We start from the raw sequence: 6,609 nt of genomic DNA, 5'->3' as shown, positions 1-6,609 counted from the left end.
ATGGCTTTCGGTAGGAATATGTAGTCGATGAGCACCTTGTCAGTAGATTGGAGGCGGTACGGACTGAGGAGCTCGTTCAGATAGGAGAGCCATATACCGGAGGAGATGTTTGGCGTGAAGGTCGAGATCATCGACAGGGGAGCGGCGAGCATGTACAAGCCAAGGTTGTCTGCCTCGCCTCTGCAGAAAGAGCAGTTGCGAATTTAGGCATGGAATGTAATTAGTGATCAAACTATTATATACTTATTTGAGGCCTATAACGCCAATTTATCAAATAACTTATGCGGTAGTGCACGAATTCAAAACGTATACGGTGCTCAATCGATATATCTTCGTTGGAAGTCAGCAGCTTTGTCGTAGTGCTTTTGATCTATGTCAAGCTTTTGTCCTGTTTAAATTGTAGCGGAATTATTAAATGCGAAGCATTTCTTAGCGAACATCGCCCACTTTGAGCGCATCCAACCATCCATCCATCCATCCATCCATCCATCCATCCATCCATCCATCCATCCATCCATCCATCCATCCATTCATCCATCCATCCATCCATCCATCCATCCATCCATCCATCCATCCATCCATCCATCCACCCACCCACCCACCCACCCACCCACCCACCCACCCACCCACCCATCCACCCACCCACCCATCCATCCATCCATCCATCCATCCATCCATCCATCCATCCATCCATCCATCCATCCATCCATCCATCCATCCATCTATCTATCTATCTATCTATCTATCTATCTATCTATCTATCTATCTATCTATCTATCTATCTATCTATCTATCTATCTATCTATCTATCTATCTATCTATCTATCTATCTATCTATCTATCTATCTATCTATCTATCTCTCTAGCCGCCTACGACTACATCTATCTAGCTGCCTGCGACTTTTATCTCTCCGGGACGTTTCAATAATGGTATCAATACCAAACTAGGTATGGCATAACATGACATTATGAAAAATATATCTGACTAGTTTAAACATGAATATTATGACATGTATGTCATGAATGCCATGACTTACTTTGCATGGTCCTGCAGCTCTTGCGGTTGTTTCGTTCACATGGCATAGTGCAAAACTGGCCTGGTATGACATTATTGCATGGCAAACACAAGCGACAGACATTAACATGAAAATAGTGGCATGTGTCATGTAACAACATGACTACATGCTACGCTCTTGATGCGCTCACGGCCGTTTCGCTAGCATCACATGTACTAAATTTGGTATTACGGAAATGAATAGATTACGAAGGGTTTTGACTGGTGGAAACATGATAACCATGAGATGCGTGTCATCTAACAACATGACTACATGCTACACTCATGATGCGCTCGCAGCCCTTTCACTAGCTTCCCATATGCGAAATTTGGTATGGCGTGACGCCAATAGATGACGAAGATATGTGGCTGGTGCAAACATGATAATAAAGAGATGCGGGTCATGAGAGAACATGACTACATGCCACCGTCAAGGCGCCATACATTTTAACGTGACATGGTGCGCGTGCTCGCCGGCGTTCATTTCGTCGCATCGCGCCGGCGTTGCCATGTCAGGCGTCGGTCATGCCATATACTCGCAGGCACGCGCCATGCTGCGTTCCTTTACACGTGCGTGTTTCAGCGCGTGCAGCGTCCCTCTGTCACGTAAAGAGGGAGGCGCAGTGTTGTCTGGGTAACGCCAGCGTGAAATGCAACATGTCGCACTTCACGCCGGTTGCTGTTTGGCCGCGCCGACGGACGCTGGTCACGCCTAGCGTCAGACTATAGAAGGCTCGCGTTTTGCTAACGTTGCGTCGCTGTGCCCAGAGTACGCGTGCTTCAACGCTACATTCTAGTAAATTGGGCCCTTCACGATGCGCTCATAGCTTTTTGCTAGCCCCACGTATACCAAATGTGATGTTACGTGAGGTCAATAAATGAAAAAATATATGACTGGTGGAAACATGATGATCCTCACACGCGTGTCACGTAAGAAGGTGGCAACATACCATGCTCACAGCATGCTCGCGGCGGTTTCGCCAGCTCTAGATATACTCAATTTGGTACCACGTGACGTGAATAGATGTTGAAGGTAAACGACACATCCAATTTTGATAATCATGACACGGAGGCCATGTACGGCATCAATTACTTCCACCTCGTAACGTTTTGCAGATTTTAAAGTGACATATCAACATTTCTCATTCGTGCTTCGTATACCTTCGATTCCCACTGTACGTAGGATCTGCCATTTTTTTTTTCGCCTCGCAAACTTTCTTGATAAGTAACATAGAAGCAGGTTTATGAAGCTGCCTGGAATCCCAGGGCCAAGTGATGTTCATTTAGTGCGTAATAATTCAAGCAAAATTTTCCGAAGTCTTTCTTGCAAGTAACCGCGATAATCTAATGACGGTGAGCTGCTATTTAAAGCCGCAGACGCGAAGATGTCTTTCTTACAGCCTATTAAAAAATGGCAGCATATTCATGGAGCGAATGATGGAGAGTGGGGCGAAGCATTCGTCCGTCCATGCGTCCGTCATTGGGACCGTCCATGCGTCTGTTCGTGCGCCCGTCCCTGCGTTCGTTCATGCGTCCGCCCCTGCGTCCGTTCATGCGTCAATCCATGCATCTGTATGTGTGTCCGTTCGTTCATCTTTTCAACACTCCAAGTCCCACCGTCTCACATCTTTTTATCATATATTCCCCATATAGAAGCACCGCCATTCAGTGGACATTCCAAGGACTAAACGAGAGGTGGCACACGCACACTTTCTTACGGCTTGAGCTTCGGGTCTACTTCCCACCTTCAACCACCTTGAGTTCATGGTATATACTAGTTCATTGTATTCACGGCCCTGCGGCTCAACGCTCGCTAAACCTTTCTAAAACTAAGGAGGTTACACTCAGCGAGTATAATGTAGCAACCCTTTCTTGTCCGATAGTGCTCAATGTACATGCCAATGGCTGCTAATGGGGATCGCAGCGTGCGCGTTGACTAAAAGTCGAATGCTCCTGTCTCTCATTTCCCATTAGCAGCCATTGGCATGTACAATGAACAATATTTTTTATTGTTAAACAACGCACAGAAGAAATCTCTCAGCGGCACCACCTTGGAGGTCAAATGTTGTACGTATTTCAGGTATGTGCCACTGGTGGTTACGTCCTATGAGGGACGCACAAGCCACGCCATAAGGAGCTTCGCCCCTAAAAATTGAAATCTCCTAAGCTACACCGAGTCTTGTAGAGGTTGTTTTGACAGAAAGCTGAAGCTCCATGCTCGCCCTCTCCTAATATTCACCGTCGTAGGACACATTCAAATGGAAACATGGTCACCCGTCTATAAAGCCATCAGCCCAACCCTTCGCTACGTTGTTATATCAATTATGGGGGACTTGTACGTGGAAGTGTATTCTTTGCTAAGGAGACCGAATGTACAGTTGAAGTTTTTATGATCCGCTATTTTCGCAAAGCTGTTTTATTACTCAAAGCTGTTTTATTACAGTAGAATCGAATAAATCACATGCATGTGACAGTTGGTGGTTGTACGTCAGTACAAAATGGTGTAATTTGCATGTATTGAAGAAAAAAACACCTAATGGGCACTGGCAGTTCACTTCCGGTACTGAAGTTCTATGCTAAAAATGAAAATTGATTTCCCAGGCTTCCCATGACACAATCACAATATGGTTAGGAGAGGCATCAAAATTATGACCTCTAAACCGATTTAGGCCGCAAATTACCACGTAAAGTGTGCCTATTACTTGTATTCTGGAGCACCCTATCACTCAATGGTTCTTCTTGACTTGCGACAGTGGCAGGTGGCATGGCAGAGATAAAGGCTGTCTATTAGTGGTCATTGGAAGCCTTGTCTAAGAGAAGAGTGCTATCATTTCCACTTCACTCGAGCGGCAGCAACGTGCACAAGACGGCAGAGGAAAGTTCGAACATATAGCTAACTTAACTTTTACTAAATCATTACATATGAAAACCTTCACGGTGGCGTCGTTTCCAACACCTACGATGCTATAAAAACCAATCAATTTTGCTGACAAGCGACGTGGTATTCCAGTGAATATGTGTGCGGTTGGCGTACCTGAAGTTGCATGATGACAATGTAGCATGACACTATCAGTGACACCGCCTTTTAGTGTCATCACGATGTTACAATTAACAATAATTTGTGACGTCACCATGACCACACTATGTTCTCATGATGAAGTCCCATGATATCTTGGTACGACATCATTGCGTAGGAAAAACCAGTCCTGTCATGGAAGCTGTGAAAATCATATTTGGTGCAGAAAGCTCAAGTTGCCTCAGATCTCAGAGTTGGCGCAAAACAACATAAGGTGCAGCAAGCATTCAGGAGGAGGGGGGGGAAGAGGATCAATCCAACAGACCCCGATGAAACAAAGCACCGGAAAAAAAGACGACTTTCGCCTTTCAGGCGACTTTGGCAAATGCATCGGGTACCTTGTGACTTCAATGGCTGCCATTAAATGAACCATCCGGGCATATTTAAGTCGGAGAGCTTGCTACTGGGTTATCGACCATTGCGGTTCAAGTACTCGTGCACCCCTCTCTCGTCCCGCAAAATGGCCCTTTGAATATTGCGCACCGCCAAAAGACGATTGAGAGCCCATTAGAAAAAGGAACGCTCTGAATAATTTAGCTTTCATCACGAATTCACAAACCGCGATTCCGGTGACTTGATGATGTCACGCGTGGCGGCCTGCAGCTTCAACAGCGCCGGGATGCGGGAGTACGCATCCTTAGAAGCCCCGAACATGCTGTACAGGCCTTTGGCGTAGTCCTCGAGAAAACCGACGTCGGCCGAGACTTGCTGTCGCCTTTTCCACGTATCTGTCGTCCTGACGTAGTTGATGTATAAGCTGTACCTGCAATGACACGGCGAACACTGTGTTTAAACTGTCCTGCGTTTACTTTGCCTTTGCCGTTTTGTTGCCACAGTTGCCATGAGGATATCTGTCAAGCTATTTTATACAGTTTTTTCCCTCTGTCCCAACCACTTACTGTACAACTGTACGAAGTAAACTAAAGTAACTAAACTAAACACTTCTGGTGAGCACACATGCAACGCAAATTTCAGCAGTCCGTAAAGATTTCGCCAGTTCAGGTTATCGGAGGCCTGTACGTGTGCGTACACGTCATGGATGTGAATGAACCTTTTCTTGTTGGCATGCGCCCTTAAGTCAGCTATACCTTCAAACTGACTCTACGGCTGACTCAGAAGCGGCTCCGCAAGCGTCAATTCTCCAGGCTGACCCGGAAGTTATGGCACGCATTTGGGAGAGCTTACTGGGCAACTGATTGCTCCACTAGCGTCTTTAAAAGGAAAGAAGCACCTGTTTCTTAGCCCTCCTTGGTGCTTTAATATTGCTACGTGTACCGTCTAGGCCCTTTGTCTAGTTCCCGAACGTTGGCACCCCAATGTTGGCGTATACTCAGGTGTCTTACCGGGACTCGTTGGGCAGCCGGTGTAGACTCATCTCAAACCAGAACGGTATGCCCCAGTTGATGAGCATGTCAAGAACCACGTAGAGTGCGTGGCGACCAGTGGAGCCGTACTCAGGCCACAAGAGCCCTCGTTCTCGCATGAAGTCCTTGAGTTGATAGACGCCCTTAGGCTCTGGGTTCATGCAGGCACGGTACAGATTGTACGCCGCTGCACGAAACAGCATGGTTTAGCTCTTAAACGGCAGGATGCATGAAATGAAGTTCGCTTTTTTGAAGCGTTGAAGTTCGATTTCGACTGCCCCAATTACGGTGGTAAATTATTATTTTTAACACTGTGGCCCTATTTTTATCACCATACCAGTGCCTTATACCTTATACCTTCAAGAGAGAGAAGGTAAGGCACATTTTTTAAAATGGCAGAATGCATACGCCTACAATAAGAGGAGATGCATATCAGGGTGAAATGAAACACAAACAGCGGGGAGCTTCAGCATGGGTATAGTGCGTGCCGCCTACTCATCACCGTGGACATGAGCAGTGGTTCCAAATAGGAGTGAGGGGCGCCTGTCGATGGTAATAACTGGATGGCGTGCACTACACCTGTGCTAGAGATTCCCGCTGTTCACATCCATCCATCCATCTGTAGCAAGAGAGGAAGACGGGACGGCAGCCAACGTGGTCGTGTCGTTCTCTCGCCCCTTTATTATCAAAGGGGATCGCCGAAGCGGAGCGGCGGCGGCTGCCACGTCTGAACCGCCATGCCTGGTGCTCCTTCTCTACCGCTCGCGCCTCGAGCTGTCGCGTGAGCTGCACGAGAGGTGCAGCGCGGTGGCTAGAAAAATGACGATGATGATGAATGGCTATGATGATGACGCTACAGATTACTCCCCCTGCAGAAATGAAGCCGGAATGAAAATAATGAAAGCGTATATACAAGTGAGTTAGGTTCGCAAAACGAAACGGGGTCCGTGAGCAGTCAAGGTCGTCAACGGGAAGGGACAATCGGCAATTAGTTGGTCTTTGGTGGGCGACACTGGGAGAAACGCAGCGGGCAAAGATAGAAGCGCCGGGTCTCTGTGGCCATAAACACGAGCGTCCCACGATTACTTGGCGGAATCACTCGAGAGTGCACCCGG

The sequence above is a fragment of the Rhipicephalus microplus genome, chromosome 2 (genome assembly GCF_043290135.1).
Source record: "Rhipicephalus microplus isolate Deutch F79 chromosome 2, USDA_Rmic, whole genome shotgun sequence".
NCBI classification, from domain to species: domain Eukaryota; kingdom Metazoa; phylum Arthropoda; class Arachnida; order Ixodida; family Ixodidae; genus Rhipicephalus; species Rhipicephalus microplus.
The sequence above is the reverse complement of the archived record's forward strand: the minus strand, read 5'-3'. Positions refer to the sequence as shown.